Raw genomic sequence first — 24,536 nt, 5'->3', positions numbered from 1 at the left:
ATTTAAACGCCGTTATGCCCAACACTGCTGATAACCTATAATTAGATCCAAAAATTATACTAATTGTTTTTGAAATATTAAGAATACGTTTGTTATTTTGTATCCACTCATATATTATGCTTAGCTCCCTGGACAGAACTTGATTGAGCTCCGAACATGTGGGGGCTGCATAATACAGAGTTGAATCATCAGAATACATTGTTAAATTGGCCTAATTTATTACATACGGCATATCATTGATAAAAACTGAAAATAGAAGGGGTCCTAGGCAGCTTCCTTGTGGAACTCCACAGTACAGGGCCTTACTATTTGATAAGGCTCCGTTAAAATATACTCTCTGTGACATAGCAGAGAGATAACTTCTAAACCATAGGATAGCAGAGGACTTAAAGGGATATTTCACTTTCAAAAAAACTTTGGGTCATTTTATTGTCTACTCAGGCTTTTGAGAACCCCCCAGACCGTTTTTAAGTTGCTTGATTCAATATTTAGATATTTGATATTCATTTTGTCAGACACGCCCCCTTCCTATACAAACCCATTATAACTTTAAATTCAATTTTTAACATGTTAGATTCATCAAAAACACCCGTCCTTGCTTCTGGTGACTCACCCTACCCTCCTAATACGCGAGGGGGCCGTGTTTTTTTCGATTACTTTTTTCATTTATTTTATTTTTTTATTGTATTGAATTTTTTTCATTTTCCAATTTAAAAAAAAAAAAAAATGAAAAAAGTAATCGAAAAAACACCGCCCCCTCGCGTATTAGGAGGGCAGGGTGAGTCACCAGAACCAAGGACGGGTGTTTTTGATGAATTTAACATGGAGTTTGAAGTTATAATGGGTTTGTATAGGAAGGGGGCGTGTCTGATAAAATGAATATCAAATATCTAAATACTGAATCAAGCAACTTCAAAACGGTCTGGGAGGTTCTCAAAAGCCTGAGTAGACAATAAAATGACCCAAAGTTTTTTTGAAAGTGAAATACCCCTTTAAAACCATGACTAGTAAGCTTGGAAATTAAAATGTCATGATCGATCACATCAAAAGCAGCATTAAAATCAAGCAACACTGTACCCACAAGCATTGAGCTATCAATTGACTTGAACCTGAACCTATTGACTTGAAAATGTATCTGACATTTGTGTCAAAGCATTGCAGGTGGAATGTCCCGACCTATAAGCATGTTGGTACATAGCTGTTAAATTATTGTCAGAAAAGTAATATTGTACTTGTTTAAACACATTTTATTCTAATAGTTTACTTAATACTGGCAAAATGCTGAAAGGCCTATACTGTTGGGACCTCAGAATGTTGTCTTTGGGTAGTGGAATGATCTTTCCTTCCTTCCATACAGCTTTGGACATACACCACTAATCAGACATCGATTGAAAATATGACAAAGAGATTTGGAAATATGTAAGGATAAGGATAAGGATAATTCCTTTTAACAGGACGTTCATGAAAGTCCTTGCGGTCTTGTTTCCAATGAGGGCCTGTGAGCAATTAGGGGTTAAGAGTCTTGCTCAGGGACAAATTTCATTTCATCGACACATATGCTGGCGTGGCCTGGAATCGTACCTGGGGCAACCAGGGCCTCTGGCTCCCTAGGCGGGCTCACTAACCACTCAGCTATGGCCGCCCCATATGTACAGGTGATATTCTCAACAGCCTGCTATCCAGGTTGTCAGTACCAACAGACCCACCAACAGGCAACTTGCTCAGTAACCTTTCCACCAACACAGCATTCACCTGATTAAATTCAAAAGTACATAACTTATCTTTCATTATGAACTTTTTTATCAATTCGTCAGAGTTGGAAACATTTATATCCATATTCTCTCTGAGTGTTGAAACCTTGTTAACAAATTACCGGTAATCATTAAAATAATTTGCAATTTCAAGTGGCTTAGTAAAATAGACAAATAGAAATTTGTTTCGATAAAAGCATTACAGTTTAACTTTTTACCCATAATTTTTCTTTAATTAAGTACGCTCCATATTTTTTTCCCATCATTACCACTCTCATGGATTTTCTCTTGATAATAACTTATCTTATTTAATCTATACATTTTTGTCACATGGTTTCTTAATGCACAGTAGTGTTTTCTGTCATTAGGAGAACCAGAAAGAACAGCCGCCTTTTTGGCCTCTTCCCTTTGTGACATCAGATTTTTCAAAGTGATGTCAATCCAGGGTGCACTTTTGGCTTTGACTGTACATTTCTTTAAAGGGGCATGATTGTTAGCAATTCCCATAAAGTAATCCATGAATGTATTAAGAGCAATTTCAGCATCATCAACAAATACATATCTCTTCCCAATTAATGTTTCCCAGTTCATTGAGAAAATTCTCTTCATTAAAAGTCTTACATTTCTCTTAATTACAATTTAGGGACAGGCCTTGGGTAGCTTTGTTCCCCTAGAGACAGCAATACGAGTGTGGTCACTGAAACCCACTGGTACAGAAAAGAGCAAAATTCTGGAGTATTAGTGTAAATATGATCAATGCATTTTGAAGTTACAGACCCAGTACTGTTTACAGAAATTCTTGTAGGTTGTAAAATTATTTGAGATAATCCACAGGTGTCTGCCATGGATTTAAGCCTTTTCCTCAGAGGACAATTATCAGCCAGCCAATCCACATTTACATCACCAAGACAGTACAATTCCTCTGTAATTGTGTCCAGCATGTTACATAATTCACTTAAGTATTCTATTTTGTCACTAGGTGCCCTATAACAGCAGCCCACTAAGTAATTAACAAAGTTAGTCAATTGTCCCTCTCCTACCTGGATCCACTGAACAGTTTCGTGTTGCTTCACCGTCTTCCTGCAGGACATACAGGTTGTCCTCACTTCTCGCAGGAACGGGAAGAAAGCATAAAACAAAAAAGAGAAGAATGCAGACATAGAACGAGAAAAAGCGAAGCCGATTACCCTTTTCTAGGGGCATTTTTAGATTTTTAGCTGAGTCCAGCATCAGTTTGAAATAGTCTTCAGTGGGAGCGCCCTCTATTGGCGGGATTCCAGAAGTGGCAGCAGGCAGACAGACAGTTTGACGAGAAACTGTTCTGTGCAGAGATGTGGTTGGAACGCTGTACTTATGACTGTAACTTTCCCCCAGCTGTCCAATCACAGTGGAGGAGGGACGGGACAATCGCCACAAACTAGAACAAAATCTGAATAGCCTACTCTACACCATGAGAACAAAAAGAAAAAGAAATCTGTATAAGACACGTTGAAAGATTTTAGCACGTGTCTTAACCCATTAAGACCTGAGGCCGATTATACAAAATGTATAATGTAAATCCTAACAGATTTCTGAAAAATGTACAGTTTGTTGCTCAAAACTTTTTCACGTCAAGGACCCCCAAAATGATGTATTTATATGTTTATATGGCCGCCGACCCCCATCTCAGAATATTTTGTTCCAGATACCAGGCCCAGCGCTAGCCAACATGGGGGGGGGGGGGGCATTTTTTAAATGATGTATTTTTTTTTCTTTTCTAATATAGCCGATCTACAAGCTCATAGCGTGGCATGATGTTTCTAAAATAGACGATCTACAAGCTCATAGCGTGGCATGATTTTTCTAAAATAGCCGATCTACAAGCTCATAGCGAGGCATGATGTTTCTAAAATAGACGATCTACAAGCTCATAGCGTGGCATGATGTTTCTAAAATAGTCGATCTACAAGCTCATAGCGTGGCATGATGTTTCTAAAATAGACGATCTACAAGCTCATAGCGTGGCATGATGTTTCTAAAATAGTCGATCTACAAGCTCATAGCGTGGCATGATGTTTCTAAAATAGACGATCTACAAGCTCATAGCGTGGCATGATGTTTCTAAAATAGTCGATCTACAAGCTCATAGCGTGGCATGATGTTTCTAAAATAGTCGATCTACAAGCTCATAGCGTGGCACGAAGTGACGCGCGATGAGCTTGTAGCTTTGCTATTTTTGAAAAATCGTGACACACACTCATATTTATAAATAAAATCTAATATGACACATGATGCTTTCCCGGTTGTAAACCTGCGTAGAGTAGAATTGTGATGAGTCCGAATTCATCATTACACAGAGATAAATAAGTGACTATAGTCAGAAGTCTTGACCAAAACTAATGGTTGGAATGGATTCAGGAATTAGACATCCCACCAGTTCATATTGGCCGATAAACTTTTTTTTTTTTTTTTTGCCCAGACATTCCATGTAACCCAACTTTGATTGGCTCCCGCAAAGTTTCCCATGAACACATGTGTGAAGAAAGCTACATCACAAGACCATGTCCTGAAATGACATCTCAATGACATTGTCAGGACATCACAAATTAAATTGTGATGTCCTGAAATGATGTCCATTTCCATGGTGCAGTCGTGCAACCTCTCCTCATTAGCCTAATTGTCATAAATGATGCAAAAATACGATACAAATCAGGAAATAACTGCATTTTTCACCTTTAACAACTTAGAAAGATGATCTCAGACTCTCATAGACTCTAATGTTTACATGTCCAGACATTATTACCTTTCTATAACTAGATCATGCAACCCTTTGTCATTAGCATAATTGGCATAAATGATGTAATTAATAAGCTGAAACCAGGAAATAGCTATAGTATTTAAACCAGCACAAACTGGCTGACCAGCTGTGAATTGAAGGATGGTCAGAGATCAATCTGAAAGAAGTCATTGGCCAGCACAAGTCATCTGCCCATGTACAGTACAGTACAGTACAGTACGTGCCATCTTCACATTGAGTGGTGACCTGCGATGCACAGACAAGATAAGGGTGGCATGCCTCCAACAACTTGCCACGTGTATGAAGACACTCCATTGTTTCCAGTATCAGTATCAAGTATGTAGTATCAGAAAAACAGTTCATGTCACACAATATCAAAGCTATCTGTCTCGCCAAGACAGCCCTCATTCAGCCCCTTTTTGACTATGCTTGCACTTACTGGTACTCCAACATCTCAATGTCACTTAGAGTGCCATTAACGTGTTTCACGTGTTTTAGCGCTTTGGTGCAACGTGCCATTAAAGTGTTTCACGTGTTTTTGAAAAAAAAAAAAAAAAAAAAAAATCTTCCTGAACCCAAGATATCATTATCTGAAGATTTGCAGCTCCATCCACTCCTTGTTTAACTTATAACTGAAAAAGGCTGTATCTCGCTTCCTAAGCACTTTTGTTTTACTACATTTTAAATTTTATAATGGCCAGAAATAGATATTAATAATTATGGCACTCAATGAGTTAAGACAAAGCTTCAAACTGATTCGTTTCCTCCTCGGCCTGGGACTGCTCTAGGGTTGCCAACTTCCAGAAATGGAGAAACGCACGCGCGCGTGCATGTGTCCTAACCTAACCTTAGGGGGTTAGGTTAGGGTTATGTTATTTAATTTCATAGAAATCTAGTAGTTTGGACTGTACTCCGTCTTGATTGAAATATCTCAGGCACACAGGAAACATTTTTCGGTTCCCCTTGTTTGAGGCGTCTGTGGCTACTGAAAAATACACAGGGGCTGCATCCACCTGCTCACCTGCTGTGACCTCGGTGGGAGGAGGACACAGCTCTTTTAAAATATCCCAAACAGTTTTGGGGCCAAGCACATTGGCTGTTATCATCTCAGCCTTTGTTCTTCCACATTGCATTTTCTTTGCAGTGTTCGAATCACTAAACATGGCTCTTGCCAGCTTATTACTGCAGTCCATGCTGCTGTAACTTAAATGTAATCCGATCGGTGGCCATTCTCTCTGCATGCTTTCAACTAAGCAACCCATGTTGGGAGGTGTATTTCACTCTGATACAATATAACTGTATGAGAAAATGGTGGGGGGGGGGGTACGGGATGCTTTTCTTATTATTATGTGTTTTTTCTGACAGCAGCTGAAGTCCTTGTCATGTTTTTGATTGATTGATTGATTGAAATTTTTATTAGGCAAAAGAATGTAAAACAACACAGTTACATTTATAATGCTTTTGTCTAAAAGGTCCGGCCAAAAAAGTCCTTGCGGACTTGTTTCCATTGGGGTCCTTGAGTTAATTTCATAGACATATATAGTAGCAACCAAACAGTTCAAAAATCAACATGAAAATACAGATAATACAGAAAAAGTACCACTATGTACAAAAAAAGCATTTAAAAAATATATGTACAAAAAAAAAAAAAAAAGGGGGGGGGAAGCATAGAAAAAATAAAAAAAATATATACAAAAAAAGCATGAGGAAATACAAAATATGTACAAAAAGAGGAGGGGGGGGGGGGTCGTCTGTCTACAGGGAAACTGGTACTAGCTCCTCTTTCGGCCTCCAGAAAGATGGGTTTTTAGGGCTGTTTTGAATGAGCCCAGCGAACTGCATTTTTTGAGGGATGGGGTTAGATGTAGTATGTCTGTCTGTCTATCAGTCCGTCCTGGTTCACACAACACCACTGACCACTTTCTTAACATGCTGAGGAAGGCTTGAAGCCGAAACGCTATTAATTAAAAAGTACCAGAATTTATTTTTGTATAACTGACTTGACGAAGTCACGGGGGTGCCCCCCCCCCACCCCCGTGACCCTGGGCCTTTTATATAGCGCTCTTTAAAGTACCCAAAGTCGCTTTAAAGTACCCAAAGTCGCTTTAAATGTCTACAGTAGCACAACATTGTCATGGGCTAAATAAACAAGCATGTTGTTCAAAATAGGGTTGTTTTTTTTTGCGTGTGAGAGCGGCTGACCCGCTCACCTGCAGCCCGCATAATTGCCTCTGAAATCCTGACTCGACCACCCGCGCCGCGGGTTGACCCGCGGGTTACGGGTCGGCCCGCTCATCACTAGTACGTGCCATCTCCACATTGAGTGGTGACCTGCGATGCACAGACAAGATCAGGGTGGCATGCCTCCAGCAACTTGCCACGTGTATGAAGACGACACACCATTGTTTCAAGTATCAGTATCAAGTATGAAGTATCAGCAAAACAGTTCATGTCACACAATATCAAAGATATGTCTCGCCAAAAAAGCCCTCATTCAGCCCCTTTTTGACTATGCTTGCACTTCTTGGTACTCCAACATCTCAATGTCACTTAAGACAAAGCTTCAAACCTCCCAAAACAAACTGATTCGACTCCTCCTCGGCCTGGGGCCCATGAGACACCTATTTCAGCACATTGTGCTAGGATGGCTGAGGCTAAAAATTAGCGACACCCACAGCCACAATACTAGAGGGAGCGTAAACAACGATCTGGTAACACCCACCTATAGAACAAACATGGATACAATTCTCCTTCTTAATCTGCAGCACTGCCACCCAAGTGTGGAATGACCTGATCCCATCCCTCAAAACATATAGATCACTGGCTTCCTTTAAAACAGCCCTGAAAATGCAACTCTGATACATTATAACTCTCTTGCTTTTTAGCAGTGGCGTAATTTACATAGGGTTGCTGGGTTAAAACAGCGAAACCCCCCCATTGACAAACCCCCCCCCAGATCTATAGCACCAGTAAACATAGATCTATAACACCAATAAACATAGATCTATAGCACCAGTAAACATAGATCTATAGCACCAGTAAACATAGATCTATAGCACCAATAAACATAGATCTATAGCACCAGTAAACATAGATCTATAGCACCAGTAAACATAGATCTATAGCACCAGTAAACATAGATCTATAGCACCAGTAAACATAGATCTATAGCACCAGTAAACATAGATCTATAGCACCAGTAAACATAGATCTATAACACCAGTAAACATAGATCTATAACACCAGTAAAGATCTATAACACCAGTAAACATATATCTATAACACCAGTAAACATAGATCTATAGCACCAGTAAACATAGATCTATAACACCAGTAAACATAGATCTATAGCACCAGTAAACATAGATCTATAGCACCAGTAAACATAGATCTATAGCACCGAGATCTATAATAGATCTAGGTTTACTGGTGCTAGATCTACGCTAGATCTTAAACGTGTTCTGTTCAAGAGCTCCAGTTGCCATACGTTCATACAGATTTGTCAGTAAAAGAAGCATGATGAATATATAAAATGCATTACATCAATTGAAGTAGAATGCAGTGAAATATTATAGCTAAGTTATAAGAAGTTAAAAACGACACAGTTAAAACACACAGCTATAACTACACTATACATTAGCTGGCCACCCTCTTCCCTCATTTTCCACCGTGAGTTGAACCGTTTGTTTATTTTTTCCCGCCTAAAAGAGAACAGCTTCATTAGGAAAAAACTCAGATAAGCAAATAAGATGAGAATTAAAAGCAATAAAACACAAAAAAAAAACTATAGTTGAAATCAAAGTCAACTCGGAAAGGCAATTCTGAACAGGTGAGCTTTCAGGCGTCTCTGATATGTTTGGTGATTCCAGAGGGAAGGGGGGGGGGGGGGGTGGGGGGGGGGGGGGCAGCCAGCAGTCACAGAGAAAGCCCCTGTCGCCCCAGGTTTGGAGCCTGGTGTAAAAGGTACTCACATGTTTTATTTAAGTAAAACTTTAAGTAAAAGTATCAATACTGCAATGTAGAAATACTCTGTTACAAGTAAAAGTCCAGAATTAAAAATGCACTTGTGTAAAAGTACAAAAGTATTGGTATCAAAATGTACTTAAAGTACCATAAGTAAAAGTAATTATTGTGCAGAATGTCCCAATTCAAGTTCAAGTTGTAAACAAAGTCTATTGAAAATAGCAGATCTACAAGCTCACAATGCTTTGCATCGCGAGCTTGTAGATCTGCTATTTTCAAATGGCCGAGAGAGAGAGAGAGAGAGAGAGAGAGAGAGAGAGAGAGGCAGGCTGAAGCGGTTAATATACTGTATGTTTTGTGATAATGATCGAAATCGCCTTGATATAGCCTTGATACAAGACTGTCATATATTATGACAGTCTTGGATGATCTTCAAAATAGTGTTTGTACCTTCTCCCTTTTTGGTCCGTACATCTACATAAACGTTTCCATTTCAAATATAAAGTGCTGACCCCATGGCCACGGATGTTAACATGATGTACAGCCCCTCAGAAGTACCCGTATGTTCCATATTGTTCAATAAAAAGTAATTTTAATCCGATCGTGGACATTTTCTCATAGTTGTATCAGAGTGCATTACACCTCCCAACCGATAGGTTGCATAGTTGAAAGCATACGGAGAAAATGGCCACCGATCAGATTAAAATGCTTTTTATCAAAGAATACGGAATCTATGAGTACGTCTGAGGGGCCGTACATAATTGTAACATCCGTGGTCATGAGGTAAACACTTTATATTTGAAATCTGAACGTTTATGTAGATGTACGGACCAAAAAGGTTGAAAGTGCAAACACGATTTTGAAGATCATCCATGACTGTCATGACAGACGACCGTCTTGTGATCCAAGGCTAGGGGGAGGAGCCAGCCTGCTACATACTACAGTATCTTTGCTCCTACTTCAGTATTCCTAGTCAGTGGTGTAAAGTAACTAAGTACATTTACTCAAGTACTGTTTTGAGGTATTTTTTTATTGGAGTATTTCCAATTTTCAGTACTTTTACTTCTACTCCACAACATCTCGGATCCAAATATTGTACTTTTACTCCACTACAATTATTTGAAAACTTTAGTCACTTTGTATATTTTGATTATTATTACACAACATACATTAACCACTGCAGCCCTATATACATTTCAGCCATTTGAAAATAGCAGATCTACAAGCTCACAATGTGTCGCGATGCGACACATTGTGATCTGCTATTGATCTGCTATTTTCAAAAGATTTTTATACATTTGAAAACTTGAAATGGGACATTCTGCATAAGAGTACTTTTACTTTTGGTACTTTAAGTACATTTTGATGCCAATACTTTTGTACTTTTACTCAAGTACATTTTGAATTCCGGACTTTTACTTGTAATGGAGTATTTCTACATTGAAGTATTGATACTTTTACTTAAGTACAACATTTTTGTACTTTTCCCACCACTGTTCCTAGTCAATAAACCCCTTGTATTAGACCTGGCCTCTGCCTCTGTCCGACACTCGGTGTCCCACACCTCCCTGTCTAGAACCCTGTCAGTTCATCCACGTCTCCTGAGTTCTGGTGTTTGAGTTTCTGCGTTTGAGTTCCTAATCATAACAATATTACTTTGTAATCATTGACTGTCCAACACTGACAATAAAGTTTGCAAGTTTAAACTGGAACGACACAGAGGAGCAAAGCAGAAAACTGTTATGAGAGAGGTAGTACATCTCACATCCCAAGTGAAGGAAGACAAGATCTCATATTTCACTCATTTATTTCACTTGCATCACAATATAATTGATACAGGCATACATAATATACTGTGAATGAAAATCACTATTCCACTTGAATTTTGCACTACTGCAAAATGGAATGTCGCCGATTGAAAATTTCTTCTCTGGGCCACTCACACAGCTACCCTGTGTGTCTACAAACAGTCCCCTGAACAGGGTTGGTGTCAAAAGTTTGGGGAGAATCGGCACAACCGCAATATAGGATAGCAGCACATTTCAACAAAGCAATGAAACGGTTTCACATAAACCGTTACAGTGATTCATTAAGGCACAGAGTGATACAGATACACATTATAAAAGGACAGAAAAATAAAAGAATACAATTACAGCGTAGAATAAATTATGTTCTTTTTTTTAAATCATCTCTGTAAAAAGGCATATCTGTATTCAAGACACAGCAAAATAAAGGCAATATAAAATGAGTTTTGGAAACTTTAAAAAGACCTACAGTTAAAGTATGTATCTCTAAAGGGCTTGTTCATAAAGGTACAACAGAATCTTAACCCTATGCTTACTGTAACCGTCTATGAGTCCTGCAACAGCGTTGCTGTAAGCAACTAGTCAGTGTCCATGTGCTCGTCTTGTGGACAAAAGAATTGTATGAATTCCAGGATTTTCTCATTGTCTCCAGCATATGTTTTAAGCTTGTTTTCAAATGCACTGAAATTCTGTCTTTCCACTATTCTCTTCACATCCTCCTTCACTTGGTCACATGTGTCATTCTTGTGACGGGAGGTGTAGTCGAGGTATGTCTCCAGTACATCAAACCTCTTTGTTTCCACTAGTTTGATGATAATTCTGGGAAGAATGCCTGGCAGGGTTTGGGCGTACTCAATGAAACTCTGGGGATGTACTTTCTGGGGCTGTCCTTCCTCTGTCTCATAGACATAACCCCCTGTGTGCATTGCAACAACCTTACAAAACTCATCAAAGATAGGAGAGCCAGATGACCCTTCGGAAAAGCATGTATCATAAGCTAAATATGGGCTTTGATTAACCAGGGGTGAAAAGTCAAAGTATTGAGTAATGAGCTGCAATTGAACCTCGTTACAACGATCCAGTACAACCTTTTCACGGTCATCAACTGGAATGATAAAGCATGTGTCTGTCACTTTCACTCCTCCACCTGGGTGTCCGATAAGACAGATTCCATCCCTCTGAGGGGAGGTTACAACGTTTTCTAACAATCCGGAACAGTTTGTTGCTCAAAACTTTTTCACGTCAAGGACCCCCAAAATGATGTATTTATATATTTATATGGCCGCCGACCCCATCTCAGAATATTTTGTTCCAGATACCAGGCCCAGCGCTAGCCGACATGGGGGGGGGGGTATAAGTAAGGGGGGCTTTTTTTGTATTATATATTTTTACCGACAGCAGCTGAAGTCCTTGTCATGTCTGTCTGTCTGTCTGTCTGTCAGTCCGTTCTGGTTCACATAACACCACTGACCACTTTCTTAACACGCTGAGGAAGGCTTTAAGCCGAAACGCTATTCATTAAAAAGTACCAGGTGGTTTGGGGGCCCGACGCCGGGCCTGCCAGGGACCCCGAAAAGCAAAGATTTTAGTAAAAAAAAATGTGTGCTTTAAAAACGGATATTCAAAGATTTGCTGCAATTTTCATGATTTTTCAAAAATAGCCGATCTACAAGCTCATAGCGTGGCATGAATTTTCTAAAATAGCCGATCTACAAGCTCATAGCGTGACACGAAGTGACGCGCGATGAGCTTGTAGATCGGCTATTTTAGAAAAATCGTGACACACTCATATTTATAAATAAAATCTAATATGACATATGATGCTTTCCCGGTTTTAAACCAGCGTAGGGAATTGTTTATTCATTATTACACAAAGATAAATAAGTGACTATTAAATACAGAAGTCTTGACCAAAACAAATGGTTGGAATGGATTCAGGACCCCCAAAGAGCCTTAATTAGACAGTTCATATTGGCCGATTAAAAAAAAAAACTTTTTTTTTGCCCAGACCTTCCATGTAACCCAACTTTGATTGGCTCCCGCAAAGTTTCCCATGGGAGTTGTGTTGGAAGAAATTGACACCTTTATGAACACATTTGTGAAGAAAGCTACATCACAAGACCATGTCCTGAAATGACATCACAATGTCATTTCAGGACATCACAAATTAAATTGTGATGTCCTGAAATGATGTCCATTGCCATGGTGCAGTGGTGCAACCTCTCCTCATTAGCCTAATTGTCATAAATGATGCAAAAATACGAAACAAATCAGGAAATTACTGCATTTTTCACCTTTACGTTTTTCACAACTTAGAAAGATGACTCTCATAGACTATGTTTACATGTCCAGACATTATTACCTTGCTATAACTAAATCATGCAACCCTTTGTCATTAGCATAATTGGCATAAATGATGTAATTAATAAGCTGAAACCAGGAAATAGCTATAGTATTTAAACCAGCACAAACTGGCTGACCAGCTGTGAATTGAAGGATGGTCAGAGATCAATCTGAAAGAAGTCATTGGCCAGCACAAGTCATCTGCCCACGTACAGTACAGTACAGTAGTACGTGCCATCTTCACATTGAGTGGTGACCTGCGATGCACAGACAAGATAAGGGTGGCATGCCTCCAACAACTTGCCACGTGTATGAAGACACTCCATTGTTTCCAGTATCAGTATCAAGTATGTAGTATCAGAAAAACAGTTCATGTCACACAATATCAAAGCTATCTGTCTCGCCAAGATTCATTCAGCCCCTTTTTGACTATGCTTGCACTTACTGGTACTCCAACATCTCAATGTCACTTAAAGTGCCATTAACGTGTTTCACGTGATTTAGCGCTATGGTGCAACGTGCCATTAAAGTGTTCCACGTGTTTTTGAAAAAAAATTTAAAAAAATTAAATAAATAAAATCTTCCTGAACCCAAGATATCATTATCTGAAGATTTGCAGCTCCATCCACTCCTTGTTTAACTTATAACTGAAAAAGGCTGTATCTCGCTTCCTAGGCACTTTTGTTTTACAAAATGTTAAATTTTAATAAAAATTGTAATGGCCAGAAATAGATATTTATAATTATGGCACTCAATGAGTTAAGACAAAGCTTCAAACTGATTCGTTTCCTCCTCGGCCTGGGACTGCTCTAGGGTTGCCAACTTCCAGAAATGGAGAAACGGGACACATGCACGCACGCGTGCATGTGTCCTAACCTAACCTTAGGGGGTTAGGTTAGGGTTATGTTATTTAATTTCATAGAAATCTAGTAGTTTGGACTGTACTCCGTCTTGATTGAAATATCTCAGGCACACAGGAAACATTTTTCGGTTCCCCTTGTTTGAGGCGTCTGTGGCTACTGAAAAATACACAGGGGCTGCATCCACCTGCTCACCTGCTACGACCTCGGTGGGAGGAGGACACAGCTCTTTTAAAATATCCCGAACAGTTTTGGGGCCAAGCACATTGGCTGTTATCATCTCAGCCTTTGTTCTTCCACATTGCATTTTCTTTGCAGTGTTCGAATCACTAAACATGGCTCTTGCCAGCTTATTACTGCAGTCCATGCTGCTGTAACTTAAATGTAATCCGATCGGTGGCCATTCTCTCTGCATGCTTTCAACTAAGCAACCCATCGGTTGGGAGGTGTATTTCACTCTGATACAATATAACTGTATGAGAAAATGGTTACACCATTACGCCAGCCGACAAAGGTGTGTGTGAGGGGGGGGGGGGTACGGGATGCTTTTCTTATTATTATGTGTTTTTTCTGACAGCAGCTGAAGTCCTTGTCATGTCTGTCTGTCTATCAGTCCGTCCTGGTTCACACAACACCACAGACCACTTTCTTAACATGCTGAGGAAGGCTTGAAGCCGAAACGCTATTAATTAAAAAGTACCAGAAGTTTTTTTTGTATAACTGGCAGTCTTGACGAAGGAGGCGAGATGGTCGGGGTGGCGGGGGTGCCCCCCCCCCCCACCCCCCGTGACCCTGGGCCTTTTAGGGACCCCCAGAAGCAAAAATTAAAGCAAAAAGTTGCGTTGAAAAATGTTCGCATTCAGTGCCACATGACGTCTAAGACGTCACGTGGCCTGAGCGCCCTGAGTGCCACGTGACGTCTAAGACGTCATGAAAAAATAAAATATATATATATATATATATATATATATTCCAAAAAAATTATGTTCAGAACCCAAGATATCATGAAATATTCTGCTCCATTCACTCTTTGTTTAACTTATTACTGGAAAAGGCTGTATCTCGGCTCCTAAGCACTTTTTTTTTACAATGAATTTTGGCTGTGGCACTCAGAGCCAAACTGCCATAAATACGCCGGGCACTGAATGAGTTAGATACATAAGATTTCCAGCAATTTTCAAGATTTTTCAAAAACAGCAGATCTACAAGCTCATATCGCGGCACGAAGTGTTTATTCATTTTTGTTTTTCTTAAACTTTTTATCCCACAAGTTAATATTGGCCGATTAAAAAATAAAAAATAAACAGAATTTTGCCCAGGTCCTCCAGGTACCCCAACTTTGATTGGCTCCCGCAAAGTTTCCCATGGTAGTTGGGTTGGAAGAAATTGACACCTTTATGAACACATTTGTGAAGAAAGATACATCACAAGACCATGTTTGTGATGTCCTGAAATTAATCTATTACCATGGTGCAGTCGTGCAACCTCTCCTCATTAGCCTAATTGTCATAAATGATGCAAAAATACAATACAAATCAGGAAATAACTGCATTGTTCACCTTTTACAACTTAGAAAGATGATCTCAGACTCTCATAGACTATGTTTACATGTCCAGACATTATTACCTTGCTATAACTAAATCACGCAACCCTTTGTCATTAGCATAATTGGCATAAATGATGTAATTAATAAGCTGAAACCAGGAAATAGCTAGAGTATTTAAGCCAGCACAAACTGGCTGACCAGCTGTGAATTGAAGGATGGTCAGAGATCAATCTGAAAGGAGTCATTGGCCAGCACAAGTCATCTGCCCACGTACAGTACAGTACAGTACAGTACAGTACAGTACAGTAGTGATGTGCGGGTCGGGTTTTTTCTTGACCCTCCCCGCCCCAACCCGCCTCAACCCGCCCCGCGAACCCATATATAAATGTATGGCTCAACCCGCCCCGCGACCCGCGGTGGGAATATATATATATTATATAGCGCTCTATTAAGTACCCAAAGTCGCTTTAAATGTCTACAGTGTAGCACAACATTGTCATGGGCTGAATAAACAAGCATGTTGTTCAAAATAGGGTTGTTTTGTTTTGTTTTTCGTGTGAGAGCGGCTGACCCGCTCACCCGCAGCCCGCATAATTGCCTCTGAAATCCTGACTCGACCACCCGCGCCGCGGCCCCTTTTTGACTATGCTTGCACTTCTTGGTAGTACTCCAACATCTCAATTAAGTCACTTAAGACAAAGCTTCAAACCTCCCAAAACAAACTGATTCGACTCCTCCTCGGCCTGGGGCCCATGAGACACCTATTTCAGCACAGTGTGCTAGGATGGCTGAGGCTAAAAATTAGTGACACCCACAGCCACAATACTAGAGGGAGCGTAAACAACGATCTGGTAACACCCACTTATAGAACAAACATGGATAAAATTCTCCTTCTTAATCTGCAGCACTGCCACCCAAGTGTGGAATGACCTGATCCCATCCCTCAAAACATATAGATCACTGGCTTCCTTTAAAACAGCCCTGAAAATGCAACTCTGATACATTATAACTCTCTTGCTTTTTAGCAGTGGCGTAATTTACATAGGGTTGCTGGGTTAAAACAGCGAAACTCCCCCGTTGACGAACCCCCCCCCCCCCCAGATCTATAGCACCAGTAAACATAGATCTATAACACCAATAAACATAGATCTATAGCACCAGTAAACATAGATCTATAGCACCAGTAAACATAGATCTATAGCACCAATAAACATAGATCTATAACACCAGTAAACATAGATCTATAGCACCAGTAAACATAGATCTATAGCACCAGTAAACATAGATCTATAACACCAGTAAACATAGATCTATAGCACCAGTACACATAGATCTATAGCACCAGTAAACATAGATCTATAACACCAGTAAACATAGATCTATAACACCAGTAAACATAGATCTATAGCACCAGTAAACATAGATCTATAGCACCAGTAAACATAGATCTATAACACCAGTAAACATAGATCTATAGCACCAGTACACATAGATCTATAGCACCAGTACACATAGATCTATAGCACCAGTAAACATAGATCTATAGCACCAGTAAACATAGATCTATAGCACCAGTAAACATAGATCTATAGCACCGAGATCTATAATAGATCTAGGTTTACTGGTGCTAGATCTACGCTAGATCTTAAACGTGTTCTGTTCAAGAGCTCCTGTTGCCATACGTTCATACAGATTTGTCAGTAAAAGAAGCATGATGATGAATATATAAAATGCATTACATCAATTGAAATAGAATGCAGTGAAAAGCTATAAGATAGCTTTTTTTTTTATAGCTAAGTTATAAGAAGTTAAAAACAACACAGTTAAAACACACAGCTATAACTACACTATACATTAGCTGGCCACCCTCTTCCCTCATTTTGCACCGTGAGTTGAACCGTTTGTTTCTTTTTTCCCGCCTAAAAGAGAACAGCTTCATTAGGAAAAAACTCAGATAAGCAAATAAGATCAGAATTAAAAGCAATAAAACACAAAAAAAAAACTATAGTTGAAATCAAAGTCAACTCGGAAAGGCAATTCTGAACAGGTGAGCTTTCAGGCGTCTCTGATATGTTTGGGGAGAACATTCCAGAGGGAAGGGGAGGGGGAGGGGGGGGGTGGGGGGGCAGCCAGCATCCACAGAGAAAGCCCCTGTTTGGAGCCTGGTGTCAAAGGTACTCACATGTTTTATTTAAGTAAAACTTTAAGTAAAAGTATCAATACTGCAATGTAGAAATACTCTGTTGCAAGTAAAAGTCCAGAATTAAAATTAAAAGTACAAAAGTATTGGTATCAAAATGTACTTAAAGTACCATAAGTAAAAGTAATTATTGTGCAGAATGTCCCGAGAGAGAGAGAGAGAAAGAGAGAGAGAGACACAAAGGCCGGTCGGGGTCCACTGTTCCGAGAGACAGAGAGAGAGAGAGAGAGAGAGAGAGAGAGAGAGAGAGAGAGACAGAGAGACAGAGAGAGAGAGAGAGACAGAGAGACAGAGAGACAGAGAGAGAGAGAGAGAGAGAGAGAGAGAGAGAGAGAGAGAGAGAGAGAGACACAAAGGCCGGTCGGGGTCCACTGTTCCGAGAGACAGAGAGACAGAGAGACAGAGAGAGAGAGAGAGAGAGAGAGAGAGAGAAAGAGAGAGAGAGAGAGAGAGAGACACAAAGGCCGGTCGGGGTCCACTGTTCCGAGAGACAGAGAGACAGAGAGAGAGAGAGAGAGAGAGAGAGAGGCGGTTCATATACTGTATGTTTTGTGATAATGATCGAAATCAGAAAAGTAACTAGTAACTAAAGTTTTCAAATAATTGTAGTGGAGTAAAAGTACAATATTTGCCTCTGAGATGTAGTGGAGTAGAAGTAAAAGTATTGATATTTGGAAATACTGAAGAAAGTGAAAAAATATCTAAAAAAGAACAGTACTTGAGTAAATGTACTTAGTTACTTTACACCACTGGAGCCTTGTCTCTCCAGGAGCCTGGTCTTGGGGACCTCCAGGAGGGCCGGCATCAATGGACCTGAGTCCAGTGATGTACTTTACTTGAGTATTTCCAATTTCCAATACTTTTACTTCTACTCCACTACATCTCAGATATTCAAATATTGTACTTTTACTCCACTACAATTATTTGAAAACTTTAGTTACTAGTTACTTTTCAGATATAAACTATGATATAATGAAACATACATTAACCACTTCAGCCCTATTTTATACCTAAGCTATTTGAAAATAGCAGATCTACAAGCTCAGATCTACAAGCTCACATCTACAAGCTCACAACGCGTCGCGATGCGACACGTTGTGAGCTTGTAGATCGGCTATTTTCAAATATTTAGTACTTTTACTTTTGGTACTCTAAGTACATTTTGATGCCAATACTTTTGTACTTTTACTCAAGTACATTTTTAATTTTGGATTTTTACTTGTTAGGGCGCGCTCCCACCAAGAGTTGGCTGGCCGCTGTTAAACGCAGGTTGTGCGCGGCCACAGTTTTTTGCAGCCAGCGGATTCTAAAAAACGGGAGTGTCGCGCCTGTCACTCACTTTCAGGAGCCTCCCCGACCGTACAAACGCAGCACATTCCCAAAGCTCCAGCACCATGTTGCTTCCTGAGTCTTGAGATGGTCCGCCTTCGACTCACCCGATTGGACAGAGGGAGAAAATCAGCGCCTGCCTCCAGCAGTTTTATGCTTAGTCGCGGAGAGCAGATAAACGCAAGGTCTGCGCGACTAGCGGAAAAATCTGCTCTTGCGTGAATCAACGCATTTGCATTGACAATGCATTGGCAGATTCTGCAAACAGCGGCCAGCCAACTCTTGGTGGGAGCGCGCCCTAAGGGCGCGCTCCCACCATTCATGGTCTTGCGGATTTTTTCCAAGAATCCACGCATTTGCATTGACAAAGCATTGGCAGATTCCGCCCGAGAGGGAAAATAAATGTGCGGTGGGAGCGCGCCCTAACAGAGTATTTTTATATTGCAGTATTGGTACTTTTACTTAAGTAAAGAATTTGAGTAATTTTTCCACCACTGCATAAATGCATAAATATAAAGAGCTGACCTCATGGCCACGGATGTTAACATGATGTACAGCCCCTCAGAAGTACCCGTATGTTCCATATTGTTCAATAAAAAGTCATTTTAATCCGATCGTGTACATTTTCTCATAGTTATAAATGTATCAGAGTGCAATACACCTCCCAACAGATAGGTCGTATAGTTCAAAGCATACAGAGAAAATGGCCACCGATCGGATTAAAATGCTTTTTATTAAACAATACGGAATAAACTAGTACTTCTGAGGGAACGTACATAATTGTAACATCTGTGGCCATGGGGTCAGCACTTTATATTTGAAATCTGAACGTTTATGTAGATGTACGGACCAAAAAGGTTGAAAGTGCAAACACGATTTTGAAGATCATCCAAGACTGTCATGACAGACGACCGTCTTGTGATCCAAGGTTAGGGGGAGGAGCCAGCCTACATACTACAGTATCTTTGCTCCTACCTCAGTATTCCCAGTATTTCCAATTTTCAGTACTACTCCACTACTTCTACTCCACTACATCTCGGATCCAAATATTGTACTTTTACTCCACTACAATTATTTGAAAACTTTAGTAACTAGTTACTTTGTAGATTTTGATTATTATTACACAACCTACATTAACCACTTCAGCCCTATATACATTTCAGCCATTTGAAAATAGCAGATCTACAAGCTCATTGTGAGCTTGTAGATCTGCTATTTTCAAAAGATTTTTATACATTTGAAAACTTGAAATGGGACATTCTGCATAAGTACTTTTACTTTTGGTACTTTAAGTACATTTTGATGCCAATACTTTTGTACTTTTACTCAAGTACATTTTGTAATGGAGTATTTCTACATTGAAGTATTGATACTTTTACTTAAGTACAACATTTTTGTATTTTTCCCACCACTGTTCCTAGTCAATAAACCCCTTGTATTAGACCTGGCCTCTGCCTCTGTCCGACACTCGGTGTCCCACACCTCCCTGTCTAGAACCCTGTCAGTTCATCCACGTCTCCTGAGTTCTGGTGTTTGAGTTTCTGCGTTTGAGTTCCTAATCATAACAATATTACTTTGTAATCATTGACTGTCCAACACTGACAATAAAGTTTGCAAGTTTAAACTGGAACGACACAGAGGAGCAAAGCAGAAAACTGTTATGAGAGAGGTAGTACATCTCACATCCCAAGTGAAGGAAGACAAGATCTCATATTTCATATTTCACTCATTTATTTCACTTGCATCACAATATAATTGATACAGGCATACATAATATACTGTGTATGAAAATCACTATTCCACTTGATTCTTAACACATTGCGTGCCAATCGCGTAGTTCTACGCGAACCTAAATAACAGCGCAGCGTGCCAGTCGCGTATATCTACGCGAAGTGGTCTTTTTTTTTTCTCTCTCTCGCAGTGACACATTTCATTGTAGCACTCTCTCGCAGTGACACATTTCATTGTAGCACTCTCTCGCAGTGACACCTTTCATTGTAGCACTCTCTCGCAGTGACACCTTTCATTGTAGCACTCTCTCGCAGTGACACATTTCATTGTAGCACTCTCTCGCAGTGACACATTTCATTGTAGCACTCTCGCAGTGACACATTTCATTGTAGCACTCTCTCGCAGTGACACATTTCATTGTAGCACTCTCTCGCAGTGACACATTTCATTGTAGCACTCTCGCAGTGACACATTTCATTGTAGCACACCCGGAAACGGAAATGAATTTCAATCGAAGATTTGCGTTCCCATCCGCCGCCGCTCTAAGGCTTCCGCTAAATCGCCATTATCTCGGTGTTGTTTTTCTCCGCGCTGAACGCTGTTTAATAGAAACTGCGACTACTGCAAAATGGAATGTCGCCGATTGAAAATTTCTTCTCTGGGCCACTCACACAGCTACCCTGTGTGTCTACAAACAGTCCCATGAACAGGGTTGGTGCCAAAAATTTGGGGAGAATCGGCACAACCGCAATATAGGATAGCAGCACATTTCAACTAAGCAATGAAACGGAACAAAACATTAAGCCTTTAGATTTTATCCAAATTTCACGTAAATCGGTACACATGATCTCTATAGTCATGTGATCAAGACGGATCTGTTTGATTTATCATATTCCATCCTGATTGGCTAAAATTGACATCTAAAGTTAGCAGGGGCTAAAATTGAAAATGCCGCAAATCATGAACACAACATTCGATTGCGGTGAAACTTTGCACGCACATTCGCACTACAATGAGGAACAAATGCCACCCTTTCAACATTGCCCTATTATAGCGCCACCGGAAGGCCAATTTTTGCCAAAAAAATATATATAGTGTAACAATCCCAGGAAGTGGAGGCTGAGACGTAATCCACCGTTTAGGTTCCTTCTTTATTATGATATCTCACAGTACATCCAAGGCTAACATAGCCACTTGTTTCTCTATAGGCAGAGACAACAACGAGGTCACGTCACTTCCTCTACTAGTCCCGGAAGACCCTATCATTGGCTGACAACCTCTTAAGTGCAATACACACACAATCCGCAGAGGGCCGCTACAATATATTACTCCTACAAATGTTGTCCAAACATCACGCAAATCGGTAAATATAATCTCTTTAGTCAAGTGACCAAGATTTTTCACATTCCAGCCTGATTGGTGCATTGCGAACATTGTTGGCCCACACTAACCTACCTATCATGTCGGAGATCTGTGCTCCGAGGAGCACTTTTTCTAGTTCCATGTCTTTTGTTGTCTTGTTTTGTTTATAGTTTTACTTATTTGTTCATGTTTGAAATAAATATCATCAAATCAAAACGGTCCTAAACCATGAGGGCACCTCAATGTTAAATTCACAGTTTTCATTTCTTCCAAAAAAATAATAATAGAAAATAAAGGTATGCTTTGGAAAATGGTTTGAAGTATATATGATTTGAACATGCAGGTAGATCATTATCAGACATAAATAAACTTGATCCCCAAAATGACTGGATGACTTTTGTATCAATTTGTAGCATTTGTAGAAGTATTGGGCCTTAAATGTCATTTGAAATGTATTAAAATCAAATATGAAATTGAAAAACATATAAATAAAAAAGAATGTGTCCTTTTTATGCCCATATATGGAGATCTCTGTATCTGTCAGTTGATGTCATCAGTATATGCCCATATTGTCATGCCCATTTATGGGCATATCAGTTAGATTGACGGTTCTGGACAACTGAATATTCATTTATGCTTATATATGGACATTTTGGTTGAATCATCCATATGGGCACCCGCATATCCAAATGATGATATATGTATATGTTACAGGGTGAATGGAGAACCAGGTAGATTGAAGAAGGCGCACTCGTTTTTAACCACCCACCCAGCAATTCTGCAGAGGCAACACTAGAGGGAGCCACGAGCCAGGCTTGTGCACAACATATGTGGCCGCGACCATACACACACACACATGCACGCGCGCGCACGCACACGCGCTCATGCTTTCAATGGACTGTTAAGATACTTTTATTGTGTTCTGCTGGCTTTTGTTTTAGTTTCTCCCTGACACACACACACACACACACACACACACACACACACACACACACACACACACACACACACACACACACACACACACACACACACACACACACACACACACACACACAGTGATCCATGAAAAGAACTATTCTGTCCCTATCGGTTTACAACTCGAACGGCGCTGATTCGACTCATCAGAGCATCGGCCGGTCAGCGCGGGCACTCGCGCCTGGAGGCGCGAGGGCGCGCTTCCTCGGCCTCAAGCTCTGATGAGACGGCGCGCCTCCGTCATGGACAAGCGTGTGCGTGTGAACGCGTGTTCAGCGTTCCCCTAGCGCAGCTTCCTGGTTGCTATGTGGGGGGGAACAACAAAAGACAGGTCCGCGTCGGCGCATCAAAGCCCCGCCTCTCCGCGTTCTCCTTCTCCTCCTCGGAGGAGGAGGAGAAGGAGGAGGAGAAAAACGAGACGGTTTATTACGCGAGGCTCGCGAGGAGGAGGAGGAGGAGGCTACTCCTCCTCCTCCTCGCGAGCCTCGCGTAATAAAACCCCGCCTCGCAGCGCCGCGTCCTCCTTCTCCTCCTCCTCGCGAGCCTCGTTAATAAACCCTGTCTCGAAAAGCCCTGCCTCGCCCCGAAGCCCCGTGCCTAAAAACGAGCGCTCTGTCTTCATATATACACGTATGTACGTATGTACATACATACATACTCATACTTACTGATGCTATAGATCTATGTTTACTGGTGTTAGATCTATGTTTATTGGTTCTATAAATAATAATACTAATAAAGCTTTATTTATACAGCACCTTTAAAACCTGGTGCTGCACAAAGGAAACAACAACAAGAAAACACAACACTAAAAGAAAAGGTTAAAAACGTTCTTAGTTAACGGCGAGCAGTGGTATTTTTAATTGGAATACGTCTATGACATTGGTTCCCAGGGGTCCTTGAGGGAGTTCCAGGGGGTCCCCAGCTAAATGATGGATAATAGAAAATGTGCTCCTCGGAGCACAGTTCCCCGCCAGAGACCTGTGCTCCGTACTGATCCTAATTCTGTCTTACCTTATTTATGTTGCATATTGTGATGTCACGTGAAGCTTGACCAATCCAAAAGATTAGGTGTTCACAGACGGACGGACACACACACACACACACACACACACACACACACACACGGACGGACGGACACGCACACACACACGGACGGACGGACGGACGGAAAACATACTCTCCACCATGCCTTACAGGTCTGTAACTCTGAGAGTGTACACATGGAACCAAATGGACCCTTACAGGTCTGTAACTCTGAGAGTGTACAAATGGAACCAAATGGACCCTTACAGTTCTGTAACTCTGAGAGGGTACAAATGGAACCAAATGGACCATAACGGGTCCATCTGGTTCCATTTGTACACTCTCAGAGTTAAATTAACATTGATTTTACAATATAAATTGGGGTACCAGAGATAGAAATGCCATTAAATGGGGGTCCGTAGCCTAATGCATGTTAAACTGGGGGTCCTTGAAATTAAAATGGTTGAAAATCACTGCTAGAGACGTAAAAATCTTCTCTTAAGGGAGTCCTTGGCTTATCTTTTCAAATGGGGGTCCGTGGGCTAATAAGTGTCAAGTTGGGGGTCCTTGACATGAAAAGGTTTGAGAACCACTGGTCTATGACATTCATGTTGCCATGTTTGGTAACGGTTTCAGAAAAGCAGTAAGCCACGCCAGGTCACGGTTCCTACGGCCCTTTAGCGGTTGTCTACTCAAGGTAAACCACGTCCTCCTGTGGCGTATTGCTTTATAATGCTCCTGATCCCCGGTTACTTGGAATGTTACTCTGTAATGAAATAAAACATCCCATCGGCACAAAAGAAAAACATATATTTTTAAACCGGCCTTGAAAAGGCAAGTCTGCACGAAATGATAAGAAGCCTAGG

At 40.6% G+C, this 24,536-nt stretch overlaps 1 protein-coding gene across 1 annotated transcript in view; it reads left to right on the top strand.

Moving 5' to 3' along the window:
* The window catches only part of LOC308102580 (E3 ubiquitin-protein ligase TRIM35-like), a gene marked incomplete at its 5' end in the record, with an annotated part of 614,451 nt that overhangs the window by 304,310 nt on the left and 285,605 nt on the right, over window positions 1–24,536 (top strand). The window lies entirely within an intron of this gene.

Source organism: Gymnoscopelus braueri (genome assembly GCF_963280865.1).
Source record: "Gymnoscopelus braueri genome assembly, chromosome: 16".
Lineage (NCBI taxonomy): Eukaryota > Metazoa > Chordata > Actinopteri > Myctophiformes > Myctophidae > Gymnoscopelus > Gymnoscopelus braueri.
The sequence above is the reverse complement of the archived record's forward strand: the minus strand, read 5'-3'. Positions and strand labels throughout refer to the sequence as shown.